The following is a 15,896-nucleotide window of genomic DNA, read 5'->3' on the forward strand; positions in this document are numbered from 1 at the left end:
GTGGATCCCCAGCAAAACTCCCTCTCCAGGATGGCTACCCTCTTAGACATGGTGGAATCAGAATTTCGAATCCTGCACTTACCGGGGTAACTCTAACCCAGGAGTATCTGCTAAAATATCTATGAAAGTCCAAATAATTAAAAAGCAATCTGTTCCATAAACCTGTAGTCTTGTATAGAACTCATGGGAACGCTTCGGCAGTCTTTGTTGGGCTCCTTTCATAAAAGCAAATTGGTAATAAGCAGGGTTGGCTCTAGGATTTTTGCCGCCCCAAGCAAAAACAATTTTGGCCGCCCCCCCCCCCACCATTTTTTTCTTACCCCACCCCCGGCCCCTTCCCCAAATCCCCAGCCCTGCCTCCTCCCCCCAGGCTCTCAAGCCTAGGAGGGAGGGAGGGAGAGGGAGAAGCAGCACGTGTGCCGCGGGCACTCGGGGTCTCCCCCTCCCTCCCAGGCTCTCAAACCCGGGACAGAGGGGGAGATCCCGAGCGGCTGCGGCGCGAGAATCAGCTGTTTCGCACGCCTTGGCTGCTCGGGATCTCCCCCTCCCTCCTGGGTTTGAGAGCCTGGGGGGGGGGGGGGGAGCAGCAGTGCGCGAAACACCTGTTTTGCGCGCCATAGCACCCAAGCAGCAGCAACGGAGGTGAGTTAGGGCGGCCGGGGCACATTTTTAGGGGCAGCATGGCACGTGCCAAAATGCCGCCCCTAAGCTTGTTTTGCTGGTGCCTAGAGCTGGCCCTGGTAATAAGTACATTAAATATGGTCTCGAGAGACACTACTTATTTTCCAAAATTAATACTTAGAAACATCTGTCTGTTTTCCAACCAAATTTCCTTTGAACTCTTGAGAGTCATATTAATAGACCTATTACATAATTTTGCCTAGTAAAAGGACACGCTGTCTTTGAATTTCTCCTCATATGCAGTAGTGAGTAATACCTCTCATGAGTTACATTTCTAATACTTTCCACTTCATCAGTGCACAGGCCTTGAGAAGTATACCAGACACCTAGCCAGGAATAGATTGGAAAAATTTGGGAGGAAAAGGGCTCTAACAACAAATACTCCAGTGACCCAGTCTCTCTCCCCGTCTCCATCCTTAAACAGCTGCTGGAGTCCTACCAGAGGCCTGTCCTAGGCCCTGCTTGTCGGGGAATTCTCTCATATCAACTACTTAATACATTCAACAGCTGGGGATGGTGGCTTTAAAAGTGAAAAACACTCTCTGCTGCCTATCCAGGAGTGCCCAATCTTTATTGTCTGGGTGATGGAAGTAGGTAGGTGGTCTCTTCCACCCCTTGCCCCAGCCTCAATTGTTTGTATCCTTCTGCCTCCTGATTAGCTCCTGCTTTATGCTGCTGCCACACTCTTGATTCCAGAGCAGCAATGGGTTAAAAGAGATTGAAATCAATTGCTTCATGTCAGTTTCACTGGCACCCAGAGGCTACTGAATAGTAGCAGTGAAGGGAACCGGAGGCCAGGTCTACACTACCATAGTACATCAATCTAAGTTATGCTACTTCAGTTACATGAATATGCTCTCCCGCTGACTTCCCTTACTCTTCTCAGAGAGGTGGAGTACAGAAATCAATGGAAGAGCACTCGCCCATCAATTTAGCATGTCTTCATCACACCCTCTAAAGAAGTGCTGATTTAGCTCCATAGTGAAGACATGGCCTGAATCTCATCAATTTCACTCTTATGCTTGGGGAAAACTATGAGTTTATAGAGAGGCACTGGGCTGTCTGCAGGCTGGGGCAGGCAGCACTATTTTCCATTTGGAAAATTGTCTTCATTACAATGAGAGTTAGAAATTTAACTTTTTTAATGAAAGCTCAAATTCTGCAACAAGGTACTTAGTTTCCCCTCCTTGCCCCTCACCCCATTTGCCAAGGAAAATGTGTGGCGTGAATGAACTGTTTCCAAGTTTTTATCATACAATATTAAAAAGGCAATGCTGTGCATTACAACTGAGAGATTTCTTTTTAAAAAGCAAAGTCAGTGAAATAGGGAAGACTGCATGAGTGTATAATACCTAATTTTAAAAAGTTAAATTTCTAATGGCTCTTACAGCACTTTTTATCAGGAGATCTCAAAACACTTTGCAAAGAAGGTATAGATCAGCATTGGCCTGCTAAACAGAGGGTTATGAGTTCAATCCTTGAGAGGGCCATTTAGGGATCCGGGACAAAAATCTATCTGGGGATTGGTTTAGAGCAGGGGGTTGGACTAGATGACCTCCCGAGGTCCCTTCCAACCCTGATATTCTTTGAAAAGTGTCTAGATCATTATCCCCATTTTACAGATGTGTAGATCATTTAAATTACCTGCGTGAACTTGAAGCCACATCTCCCCTGGCCTCTGATTTTTGCCTTGTACAAATGTGATTGTACAGAGGCAGTTGTAAGACAGGCTGAAAACATAATCCCATATGAATTATCCATTCCTGTTCTTCTTTTCTACCATCATTTTTTAATTTCCTGAAGAGTTTTGTATTAGCAGTGTGTGGGGACGACAGGGTAAGAGAAAAATTGGACACAAAATGGTTACATGGTGTTTTCGGTTTGTAAACTGAATCTAAAGCAGAGCTTTAGCTAACAGGGAGTTTTGCAAGGGAGTTCTCCAGGTGAAGGAAGAGCCAATACAACACCCTTGGGGTAAGTGACTGTCTGTAGTGTGTGTTTGTTTGTGTTTGGGGGTTACTCGCTGTGTGCTGAGCTTGTGTTTGTCCGTCTGTTTGTTTGAAGGACCGTGTGCTGTGGCTGGCAGTTGGAATAGGGTTACCATATTTCAGCAAGCAAAAAAGAGGACAGGAGGAGCCCCGTCCTGCCCTAGCCCCGCCCCCGTCCTGCCCACTTTCCGCTCCCCGCTCCTTGTCCCCTGACTGCCCCCTCCTGAGACCCCTGCTCCTAACTGCCCCCCAGAATCCCACCCCCTACCTAAGCCTCCCTGTTCCTTGTCCCCTAACTGCCCCCTCTTAAGACCCTCCCACCCTAACTGCCCCCCAGGACCCTACCTCCTACCTGTACCCTGACTGCCCAAAACCTTATCCACACACCCCCAGAAAGCCCCCCCTGAACTCCCGAACCCCCCCCATCTCTTGACTGCCCCCTCCAAAACCTCCCTGCCCCTTCTCTGACCCCCTGGCCCCCTAGTTGTTGGCCTTCACCTAACGTCTCTGTGAGCCGTTCGTCCCAGCAGGCTGGCTGGCAGGGGAGGAGGAGCGGGGGAGGAGCTCCAGACTGCCGGTGCGAACTGCTGGAGGCGATCTGCGAATGCAGGGAGGGAGTGATCTCTGCTGCAGGGGAGGCGGAGGACGTGCTCTCTCTGGCTGTCAGAGCCCCATGTAAGTGACACCATCCGGCCAGCTGCCCTGTTAGCCGTGCGCACTCTGCATGGAGGGCGGAGAAGTCCGGACATTTACAAATTCCCCCCGGACGCTATTTTTAGCTCAAAAAGCCGGACATGTCCGGGGGAATCCGGACGAATGGTAACCCTAAGTTGGAAGCTCTGAGCTTCAAAGGAAGGTTTGAAAGCTAGAAGCCTCTGTTAATTGGCTGAGCCTTAGTCAGTGGGCGGGGCTATCAAGCAGGCCAGGGCTTTATAAAGCAGTGCGCAAACGACCAGGGGCTGCTAACAGGGAGTTTCACAAGGGAGTTAGGAAGGGGGCAAGGGCCCCTTGCAGTTGTTTTTGTTTTAAAACCTATAAACTAAACTACAGTCAAAACTTCTTGCTTTAAACAACCCCTTCATTATCTAGGAGACAATGCAGGCAGAAGCCCAGCAGCAGAGTGGAGACTATCCAGTGTATTGCGCTGAGGTGCGGCATGTATGATTACCTGCCCTGTGGGTGGGTGGCGTATGTGTGCAAGCGGTGCAAGGAACTCCTGGCCCTCAGAGACCGCGTACGGGCTTTGGAGGCCGGGGTAGTGGAACTGGAGGAGCTAAAGGAGGCAGAGAGGTATGTTGATGAGGCTTTCCAGGACACTGTAGAATTGTCCCACCTCCGGTCAGACAACCCCTGCCTGCGCTGTTGAGGAGGATGGAAGGCCCAGGGAAGCAGAGCAGTCTATGGGAGCAGAGGGAAACCTTCCCATAGTTGGGACCTTCCTTCCAGCTGGTGTTGGGGTATCCTCTCGCACTGAGGTTACCTCTCCGGGGCAGGGAGGGAACTCCAGTTACTAGGAAAAGGCAGGTGTTGGTAATGGGAGATTTGATCATTAGAAACATAGATAGCTGGATTTGTGATGACCGGGAGAACCGTGTGGTGACTTACCTGCCTGGTGCGAAGGTTGCGGAACTCTCGAGGCATCTAGACAAACTTATGTGTAGTGCTGGGGAGGAACCGGTGGTCGTGGTACATGTAGGTACCAATGACATAGGGAAGAGTAGGAGAGACGTCCTGGAGGCCAAATTTAGGCTGCTAGGGAAGAGACTGAAATCCAGGACCTCTATGGTGGCATTCTCAGATATGCGCCCAGTTCCACCCGCAGGGCCAGGTAAGCAGACAGAGCTTCAGAGTCTCAATGTGTGGATGAGACGATGGTGTAGAGAGATGGGGTTTAGATTCATTAGGAACTGGGGAAACTTTTGGGATGGGGGGAGCCTATACAGGAGAGATGGGCTCCACCTAAACCAAAGTGGAACCAGACTGCTGGCACTAAACATTAAAAAGGTTGTAGAGCAGTTTTTAAACTAGGAGATGGGGGAAAGCCGACTGCTGCAGAGGAGCAGGTGGATCGGACAGAGACTTCTCTTAGAGGAGAGTCTAATGATAGAGATTCTCTAGGTTATAGTCGGGAACAGAGGATGTTAAAGGATAATGTAAGGGCCAAATCAGATGAGAAATATTCACATAAAAAAGAAACTGACACATCAGAAAAAGGCAAACAAATAAACAGTGACAAGTTTTTAAAGTGCTTGTACACAAATGCTAGAAGTCTAAATAATAAGATGGGTGAACTAGAGTGCCTCGTGATAAAGGAGGATATTGATATAATAGGCATCACAGAAACCTGGTGGACTGAGGACAATCAATGGGACACAATCATTCCAGGGTACAAAATATTTCTAGGGTGACCAGACAGAAAAGTGTGAAAAATCAGGACAGGGGGTAGAGGGTAATAGGAGCCTATATAAGAAAAAGCCCCAAAAATCGGGACTGTGCCTATAAAATCGGGACATCTGGTCACCCTAAATATATCGGAAGGACAGAACAGGTCGTGCGGGGGGGGGGGGGGGGGAGTGGCACTATATGTGAAAGAGAATGTAGAATCAAATGAAGTAAAAATCTTAAGTAAATCCACATGTTCCATAGAGATTCTATGGATAGTAATTTCATGCTCTAATAAGAATATAACATTAGGGATCTATTATCGACCACCTGACCAGGACGGTGATAGTGATGATGAAATGCTAAGGGAAATTAGAGAGGCTATCAAAATTAAGAACTCAATAATAGTGGGGGATTTCAATTATCCCCATATTGACTGGGAACATGTCACCTCAGGACGACATGCAGACACAAAATTTCTCGATACTTTAAATGACTGCTTCTTGGAGCAGCTGGTAAGGGAACCTAGCAGGGGAGAGGCAACTCTAGATTTAGTCCTGAGTGGAGCACAGGAGCTGGTCCAAGAGGTAATAATAACAGGACCACTTGGAAATAGTGACCATAATATAATAACATTTAACATCCCTGAAAAAGAGCCACCGTGGCTTAACAACCATGTAAAAGAAGCAAGGAGCAATAAAGGCTTCCTTTAAAAAGTGGAAGTCAAATCCTAGCGAGGTAAATAGAAAGGAGCATAAACACTGCCAAATTAAGTGTAAAAATGTAATAAGAAAAGCCAAAGAGGAGTCTGAAGAACAGCTAGCCAAAAACTCAAAAGGTAATAACAAAATGTTTTTTAACTACATCAGAAGCAGGAAGCCTGCTAAACAACCAGTGGGCCGCCTCGATGATCGAGATAGAAAAGGAGCGCTTAAAGACGATAGTCATTGCGGAGAAACTAAACAAATTCTTTGCTTCAGTCTTCACGGCTGAGGATGTTAGGGAGATTCCCAAACCTGAGCCGGTTTTTGTAGGTGACAAATCTGAGGAACTGTCACAGATTGAAGTGTCACTAGAGGAGGTTTTGGAATTAATTGATAAACTTAACAGTAACAAGTCACCGGGACCAGATGGCATTCACCCAAGAGCTCTGAAAGAACTCAAATGTAAAATTGCAGAACTATTAACTAGGGTTTGTAACCTGTCCTTTAAATCGGCTTCCGTACCCAATGACTGGAAGATAGCTAATCTATCACCAATATTTAAAAAGGGCTCTAGAGGTGATCTAGGCAGTTACAGACCGGTAAGTCTAATGTCGGTACCGGGCAAATTAGTCAAAACAATAGTAAAGAATAAAATTGTCAGACACATAGAAGAACATAAATTGTTGGGCAAAAGTCAACATGGTTTCTGTAAAGGGAAATCGTGTCTTACTAATCTATTTGAGTTCTTTGAAGGGGTCAACAAACATGTGGACAAGGGGGATCCAGTGGACATAGTGTACTTAGATTTCCAGAAAGCCTTTGACAAGGTCCCTCACCAAAGGCTCTTACGTAAATTAAGTTGTCATGGGATAAAAGAGAAGGTCCTTTCATGGACTGCGAACTGGTTAAAAGACAGGGAACAAAAGGTAGGAATTAATGGTAAATTCTCAGAATGGAGAGGGGTAACTAGTGGTGTTCCCCCAGGGTCAATCCTAGGACCAATCCTATTCAACTTATTCATAAATGATCTGGAGAAAGGGGTAAAAAGTGAGGTGGCAAAGTTTGCAGATGATACTAAATTGCTCAAGATAGTTAAGACCAAAGCAGACTGTGATGAACTTCAAAAAGATCTCACAAAACTAAGTGATTGGGCAACAAAATGGCAAATGAAATTTAATGTGGATAAATGTAAAGTAATGCACATGGGAAAAAATAACCCCAACTATACACACAATATGATGGGGGCTAATTTAGCTACAATGAATCAGGAAAAAGATCTTAGAGTCATCGTGGATAGTTCTCTGAAGATATCCACGCAGTGTGCAGAGGCAGTCAAAAAAGCAAACAGGATGTTAGGAATCATTAAAAAGGGGATAGAGAATAAGACGGAGAATATATTATTGCCCTTATATAAATCGATGGTATGCCCACATCTTGAATACTGCTACAGATGTGGTCTCCTCATCTCAAAAAAGATATACTGGGACTAGAAAAGGTTCAGAGAAGGGCAACTAAAATGATTAGGGGTTTGGAGAGGGTCCCATATGAGGAGAGATTAAAGAGGCTAGGACTTTTCAGCTTGGAAAAGAGGAGACTAAGAGGGGATATGATAGAGATATATAAAATTATGAGTGATGTGGAGAAAGTAGATAAGGAAAAGTTATTTACCTATTCCCATAATACAAGAACTAGGGGTCACCAAATGAAATTAATAGGCAGCAGGTTTAAAACAAATAAAAGGAAGTTCTTCACACAGCGCACAGTCAACTTGTGGAGCTCCTTACCTGAGAAGGTTGTGAAGGCTAGGACTATAACAGCATTTAAAAGAGAACTGGATAAATTCATGGAGGTTAAGTCCATTAATGGCTATTAGCCACGATGGGTAAGGAATGGTGTCCCTAGACTGTCAGAGGGTGGAGATGGATGGCAGGAGAGATATCACTTGATCATTAGCTTAGGTTCACTCCCTCTGGGGCACCTGGCATTGGCCACTGTCAGTAGACAGGATACTGGGCTAGATGGACCTTTGGTCTGATCCAGTACGGCCGTTCTTATGTTTCTCAATAAATTTTTGGTGGCCTCAAAGTGCAGCCACCAACTCTTGCTGGTGGCTGTTCTGACAATTTTTCCTAAAATACTTAACTTCATGGAAAAGCAATTCAATACAGACATATACATGTCCAAATCATTGTAATTTATTTATGTAGTAGGAAGACAGTAAGAAGTAATGCTGCCCATTCAGCGCATGTGGACTTTGCTCCTATTCTTGTGCTCAGAGTGTATTATGGTGCGGTAGCTACATCATCTGTAAACAGCAAGTGTGGCCCCAGGTGGGGAAAGCGCTGACCCATCTCTCTCTCCCTGCCACTTGTGGACCTTCAGCGAGAGCCCGCCCTGGGGATGGTGGGTTGAGGACTCACCAGCCGCCTGCAGAGTCCCTGGCTCCCTGTGCCCCAGCTGGGCAGGAGCCGGGGGAGCTTCCACAGGGAGTGTCCTGACGACCAAACACTGTACCTACTTCCACTGACGAGCTGCCTCTGGCCCCACCCGTCTCCAGAGGCGCTGCCTGGTACTCCCTAAGGAGGCTGCTTGGTGCAGGGCACCAATCCTTGCTGGCAGCACCAGCACAAACACCAAGGCAGCGCATCTCGCTGCCCTTGGTAACGGTTATTCAGGAGCAGCAGCTGGGCACTGCAGGGAGGGACTCACCCCCCCATCTCTGCCCATGCTTTGGAGACTGTCATAGATGCAAAAAATTCCACTGGTGGCCACATGTGAGAAATGCTGATTTAAAGTGTTGTAAAATGTAGCTAGAGGCTTCATTCACTATTGATTCACTGTGACGTAAATGAGAGCAAAACTTCCCCCATTGACACCTAGCAAAGTTTATACCTTGTGAAGCAAAATTTGTATTTTATTTAATATTTGCGCATTTTAAACTGCCCGTTTACCTAGAGACAAAGGGAAAAACAAGTGAAGGGCTGTAACTGGTTCTCCGCAAACCCAGCATCTGAGCTTGCCTCTGCCCTGGTTTCTCTTGGTTAAGCTGGTATGTCAGCTCACAGGCCAGTGTGTCAAAGCAGTTCCCACGCGTATCAGTATTTCAATCCCTTTTCTCAGGGCTGCATTTATTGTTCAAACACACACACAGTTCAGCATCCATCAAATAGGAGAAACCAGGCAGCAGGACCTGGTTTTTCCGAAGACCGCTACCTCAGAGGGCTTCTGCTGCTGCCTGTTCCCAGCCAACATTTTCACCTAGCTGCTGTGACAAGCCCTAGCTCCTTTTTCCTAACCCACAAACTCCTGCAGAAGCCTCTTTGCAGCTCTTATCCGTAGGTGAGCTGCTTGTTGGCCTTTTATTGCAGTAATCTGGGAGGCAGCTGATCAGTTACAGTTAAAGCCCAGTCTGTAAGTACTACATGAGGAACAAATATTTAATAATAGCTCTTCAATCTAGCGGAGAATGGTCCTGCAAGATCCAAGTGCTCGAAGTTGAAACTAGACAAATTCAGAGTGGAAATAAGGCACACATTTTTAAAGGGAGGAAGGGAAAGAGCAATTAACCCCCAAAAACAATTTACCAGTGTGTCTGACAATTTAAAATCAAGATTGGATGTTTTTCTAAAAGATCTGATCTAGAGATTATTGTGGGGAAGTTCTGTGGCCTGTGTTATACAGGAGGTCAGACTAGATCATCACAGTAATTCCTTCTGGGGTTGGAATGTTTGAAAAGGCCATCCCACCCTGTGACAAGGGCTCATTGAAAATGTTCTGTTTCAGCTTCCATTTTTTCCAGGTCCAAAGCGTAACATACAAAAGCTCAATGCTCTGCCATTGATTTTATGCTAATATTTTTTGAAAGTTATTGGAAATACCCAAAAGCAATGACTAACAGCAAGTGTAAGAGCATGAATTGTTAAGGTGGATTGGTTAGGGTGGAGAGCAGGAAAAAAATAATTCTTCAGTACATCTCTTTTCTGTCCCATTTTGGGTGTGTCTCCAATAACAGGTTTTCAAATAATGCCTAAACTCATAACCTTGCTTGTGCTGTCATGCCAGAGAAGTTTTCTTACCCCAGAGGACTATGGGAGAAACTTGCAGCATAGTTGTTTGCAGTTACTATTGCTCCTGATTTGCCTTGGTCAAGATTTGAAAATCATTTTAGCAGGGGATTAAAAAGCTGTTTAGTATTCTGACCTGCTGTGATGAACAAATACTGATATTATTTGTATGAAGATGGTACATGCCTCTCCATGTTTATAGTGGGTTACTTGCTATGAAGTTAGATCAAAAGGGATTGTTAAAGCAACCAAACAGGAAAAGTAAAACAATGTCATGGTGAGGAGCATCCCCTCAAACGCTAGTCATTTATACACCAGTGATGGTAAGAAAGAGATCAAAGGCAGCAATAAACTATTGTGGGTCTGAAGGCCTAGAAAAAAGGGGTTGAGAGGGGCTGCCTAGTACTAATTCAGAAGCACAGAGCTAGGCTTGCTGTAAGCATGCCTGCTGCCTTCCAGGCTAGGGCAGAGATGTGATGAGCTAAGCAACGACAAGCTGACAAGTTAGAGCTGTGTTTAGGCTTTACTTCACCTTTTTAACCCAATGTACCTAAAGATGGTGGTATTCCTGTCAGGGCCGGCTCCAGGGTTTTTGCCGCCCCAAGCGGCGCAAAAAAAAACCCCCAAAAACAAAATCGCGATCTGCAGGGGCAACTTGGTGGGAGGTCCTTCACTCCGAGCAGGAGTGAGGGACCGTCCACCGAATTGCCGCTGAATAGCTGGACGTGCTGCCCCTCTCCGGAGTGGCCGCCACAAGCACCTGCTTGGCAAGCTGGTACCTGGAGCCGGCCCTGATTCCTGTTGTCTAATAAATAGCCTGTTTTGAAGAGACTGTTTAGTGTCACTGCAAACATCTGCTGGTTGCAGACTTCCCAAGATGGTATGTTTCCAACAGGTGCACAAGCTCATTTGGACTTGCGGATAGGGTTACCATATTTAGTGCCTCCGAAAGGAGGACACTCCACGGGGCCCCAGCCCCGCCCACGCCCCAACTCCGCCCCCTCCCCAAAGTCTCCGCCCCCTCCCCTGCTTCCCGCGAACATTTGAGTCGCGGGAAGCCTGAAGCAGGTAAGGAGGGGTGTGGGGGGAGGAGGCACGGCCCAGTCTGGCCCCCCCGGCGTTTCCAGCCTGGGTCGGCTCGGGCTCTGGGGTGCCGGCCCCGGGCCCGGCCGAGCACCCCCGGCCCGCCCAGCACTGCCGGTCCCCGGCCCGGCTCCCGGGCCCCCTGCCGAGCACCCCCGGCACCGCACCGCTGGTCCCCAGCCCGGCCCCCGGCACCGCCGTCCCATCCCCCGAGCCCCCGGCCCGGCAGTGCCTGCCCGTCCCCCGAGCCCCCGGCACCGCCGGCCCAAGCCCCTGGCCCGTCCCGGCCTGGCACCGCCGGCCCGTCCCCCGAGCCCCTGGCCCGTCCCGGCCTGGCACCGCCGGCCCGGCCCCCAAGCCCCCGGCCCGGCACCGCCGGCCCGGCCCCCGAGCCCCCGGCCCGGCACCGCCGGCCCGGCCCCCGAGCCCCCGGCCCGGCACCGCCGGCCCGGCCCCCGAGCCGCCGGCCCGGCCCCCGAGCCCCTGGCACCGCACCGCCGGCCCGGCCCCGGAGCTCCCGGCCTGGCCCTGCTCCACTGGCCCGGCCCCGGAGCCCCCGGCCCGGCCCCGCTCCGATTTTCCCGGACATGTCCGGCTTTTTGAGATTTCCCCCGGACGGGGATTTGGAGCCCAAAAAGCCGGACGTGTCCGGGAAAATCCGGACGTATGGTAACCCTACTTGCGGAAGGAGTCACAATGAGAAACAGAAGTGCTGACAGCAGGGCCTTAGTTACAGACTTCCTCTTGAGCAGAATGGAGGCCCAAGGCCTACCACAAAGAAGAAGGGGGCACTTGTAGGAAAAGATTGTATACAGGTCAGAGGCAGAGCATGCCCTGCAGATCTGTCATCTGCCAAAAGCTATTCAGAGTTAACATTCTGCTTTATCCTTAACTCACCCAACAGTTCAATCACAAATATGTTATTGCTGCTGTAAATAACAGGCACTGCTTTATTCTGAAGTGGTAGAACAGGTTTTTCATATTTGCATGATAGAATTATAAGGCTGTCCTATCAGTGTTGAACAACAGGTAGGTAATTCTAAAACAGAAATGTTAGACATCTTAACAGAAATCTCACATTACCTATGGGCGTTCCCCTTTAGGTTCAGAAGCGCATATTTGATTCTAAGCATTTTTCAAACCCAATTATTTAACTCTTCAAGTGGTCCTTGTATTGAAAATAATTATTGCAGGGAATTTTCTTATTTTGGAGTCCACAGTACTTTCCCTCTCTGATGGTAGCATAGTGCTGCAGGCTCCGGCCATATAGCGCAACCTGGCTGACCAGTATATATTTTAATACCAGCAGTGTTTTATGTCAAGTGTTTGCTTTCAGTTAGAGCACTTTTACCTCTGACACAAAAGTTTGTGTTTAATTCTTATGCCAGAACCATGCTGATACCGCATTGTCCTTTGGGAAAGGGGTGTTATGATGTTTCCTTTGCCTATTAAAACACAACTTTAGCTCAGTGAGACAAGTCCTCCCAGGGGTCCAATCCTATGCACACTTACTACAGTGGACAGTTCTTACGAATATTTTTGTTGACATTATTTGAGCTATCTTATTGCTAAGCACAAAAGGATGGCCATATTTGCCTAATTACTCCCTGCTCTAAGGGCTTAAAGAAAGACACTATTGTAAATTGCTTTGTTATGTATTACTTCTAACAGAAGATATTCAAAACCAAATTTGACTTTTAAATTAATGAAAATGTGGCAGAGAAGAGAATAAGCCCATAAATATTCACTCCAAAAATTGAAGTTGCTATGTAATTTTAGTATAGGCCAGGCAACATTACGGAATGATTTTATAATCTTCACAAGTGGTAGATGTGCTCACCAATCTACCTGGACAGATTGGCTAATAAAAATTAGAGAGAGAAGAGACCTCTTCTGTCATCTAACTTATCCTGCTGTTGATGCAAAATTGTTCCTTGTATGTGAAGTTCTGTGTATTCCATGATTCAGCGGTCTTAGAATTTGATCCAGCAGACTTAGAATTTGATTCCTTACCACACCTATGATTGAGAATCTCCATTTTCATTATAAAAAATAAATTTGTTTCCAGCCCTCAGGTTGTGAAGAAAAGCTGGAAAACATGCATGGAATGTGAACTGATGCTGGACTATCTGCCTGCGCTTGCAGACTGCCTGAACCGGTTCTGAGTGGTCAACCACCCCCACTCATCTTAATGGATTGTTGGCTCTGAAACTGAAAGCATCTGCAGTATATTGTACAATGAAAATGTGGGGTACAATGCACAATTTAAGGAATTTAATACCAAAGTAAAAAACATCTGGATGACTGCTGTTCCCTATATTCAATATAATTATTGTATTTACAATTAAAAAAGGTAAATGGAGTAAAATATATGAAAAACAGAATTTGTTTATACCTTTTCAAAAGGTTGAAGGTTTCTGAGAAAAGCATACTAAGCTTCCAGAGCAAAAAGTATCTTGACAGCTTTGTTCCAAGCGATTTATAACAGGATTAGTAAGTGTCATGGGGGAATTTCAGCAGAAAATTACATAAATGTTAAATGTCTTAGTAACAAAGCAAGAGAAGAAAATGGACAGAAAATCAAGGTAAATCTGAAAAGCGCAAACAGCCCATTCTCTGCTATCTGTTCAAATGTATCTAGTAGACTGGAAAATCCCAGCTTTTTGGCTGTTATAGTTCATAACTACAACTGGAGCCAAGCAGACAATTTGCAGCAGCACCTGGCCAATTTAACTCTAAATTTACTCTCTCTCTTCCTCTCCCCCAGACTTCTTCATTTTGGTGTCATTTATCCTCTTTCCAACAGACAATGTGTCCCTTTTCCCTATTTGGTTTATCATGGCAGGAATCTTCAGGGACTTCATTGCTCTTAGGAATCCTTGACCCAAATGATCTCACTGAGTCAGTTGGGTCAAGATACAGGATTCTCCTCTGTTTGGCCCCTGGAGGTGAAGCATTTGATTCTGCCCCATTTCAGTTTGGGTTTGCAGGACAAGGACTGCTCTATCATGTGGTTTGCTTGAGCTAGGATGCTCCATCCCACCCTGTATCAGTTTAGTCACTGGTAGGGTAAGTTAAGGACAGTTATGAAAAATGTGGGACAGGGTTTATTGTAGGACTGTGGGGTGGTAACTGCCTGAAAATAAACTTTTATCTGATCCACTTTTACTTAGTAACTCCTTAGTGGAGATGGATTGTAGAACATGAGATATGAAGAAAGCACAAAGCCTTACTGCGTAGGACCGAGATACCTGCTGTTATAGTGTGGATCCCCTGCCGCAAAACACTACGCCTTCGGGAATTCCAGAGTATTGTGGAAAATGAACATCTTTCCATCCACCACGACCTTAACAACATTCCTCACCACCACTTAGTCACATACACCCTTTTGAATTCAGGCATTTAACCTACAACAATGCAACTTCAACCCTGATGAAGCTTGGAAAGCCAAATGGAGTTCACAAGAAGTCACAAATAAATACCCTGTGAAAGCCAATGTAGAAGATCCTTGGCTTCAATCTCCCATGGAGCTCATGGGCAACCCTAAACTGCATGTGCACAAAGATGAGGGGAGGGATAGCTCAGTGGTTTGAGCATTAGCCTGCTAAACTCAGGGTTGTGAGTTCAAGCCTTGAGGGGCCACTTAGGGATCTGGGGCAAAATCAGTACTTGGTCCTGCTAGTGAAGGTAGGGGGCTGGACGTGATGACCTTTCAGGGTCCCTTCTAGCTCTATGAGATAGGTATATCTCCATATATTTATAAACCATGGCAGAACAGAACATGGATGGGTTCGGTCACAGAGATCCCAGTGGGACTGTCACCTGATGTGCTGAACCTACTTCTGAGTCCGTTTTCCCTGTCAGCTTGGGACTCCAGAACCCTGTCTTGTTGAGTCAGACACACAAGCCTGCTGCAACACAGACCCAGGGTCAGAACCATGTCCCAGAAGCTGCAGGCTTTAACTGAAAACCATTGAGCAGGTACTCCTGTCTCCAGCACTTAGCTCCCAATGGGATCCAAACCCCAAATAAATCCATTTTACTCTGTATAAAGCTTATACAGGGTAAACTCATAAATTGTCCACCCTCTATAACACTGATAGAGAGATATGCACAGCTGTTTGCTCCCCTAGGTATTAATCACTTACTCTAGGTTCAATAATAAACAAAAGTGATTTTATTAAGAATAAAAAGTAGGATTTAAGTGGTTCCAAATAATAATAGACAGAACAAAGTAAGTCACCAAGTAAAATAAAGCAAAAACACAGAAGTCTAAGCCTAATTAAGAAACTGAATACAGGTAAATCTCACCCTCAGAGATATTCCAATAAGTTTCTTTCACAGACTAGACTCCTTCCTAGTCTGGGCCCAGTCCTTTCCCCTGGTACAGACCTTGTTAGTTCCAGCAGGCATCTTAGGTGAAAAGCAGGGGATTCAACATGACTGGGACCCCCTTTGTTCTGTTCCACCCCTTTAATAGCTTTGGCACAAGGTGGGAATCCTTTGTCTCTCTCTGGGTTCCCATCCCTCCTTCTAAATGGAAAAGCACCAGGTTAAAGATGGATTCCAGTTCAGGTGACATGATCCCATGTCCTGTGACTCTTCATTACCCACTCGTTGGCACACATGTATAAAGGAAATCTTACAAGTAAACAGAACTATCTACAATCAATTGTCCTGGTTAATGGTAGCCATCAAGATTCCAAACCACCATTAATGGCCCACACTTTGCATAATTATAATAGGACCTCAGACTTATATTTCATATTCCTAATTTCAGATACAAGAATGATACAGTCATACAAATAGGATGAACACACTCAGTAGATTATACACTTTGTAATGATACCTTACAAGCGACCTTTTGCATAAAGCATATTCCAGCTACATCCTATTTACACTTATAAACATATTTCCATAAACATATGGAGTGCATCACACATATAACAACTCAATGCCCTATTCACAAATATGACGGAGGCATCACAGCAATA

Source organism: Malaclemys terrapin, chromosome 10 (genome assembly GCF_027887155.1).
Source record: "Malaclemys terrapin pileata isolate rMalTer1 chromosome 10, rMalTer1.hap1, whole genome shotgun sequence".
Classification (NCBI taxonomy): Eukaryota; Metazoa; Chordata; order Testudines; family Emydidae; genus Malaclemys; species Malaclemys terrapin.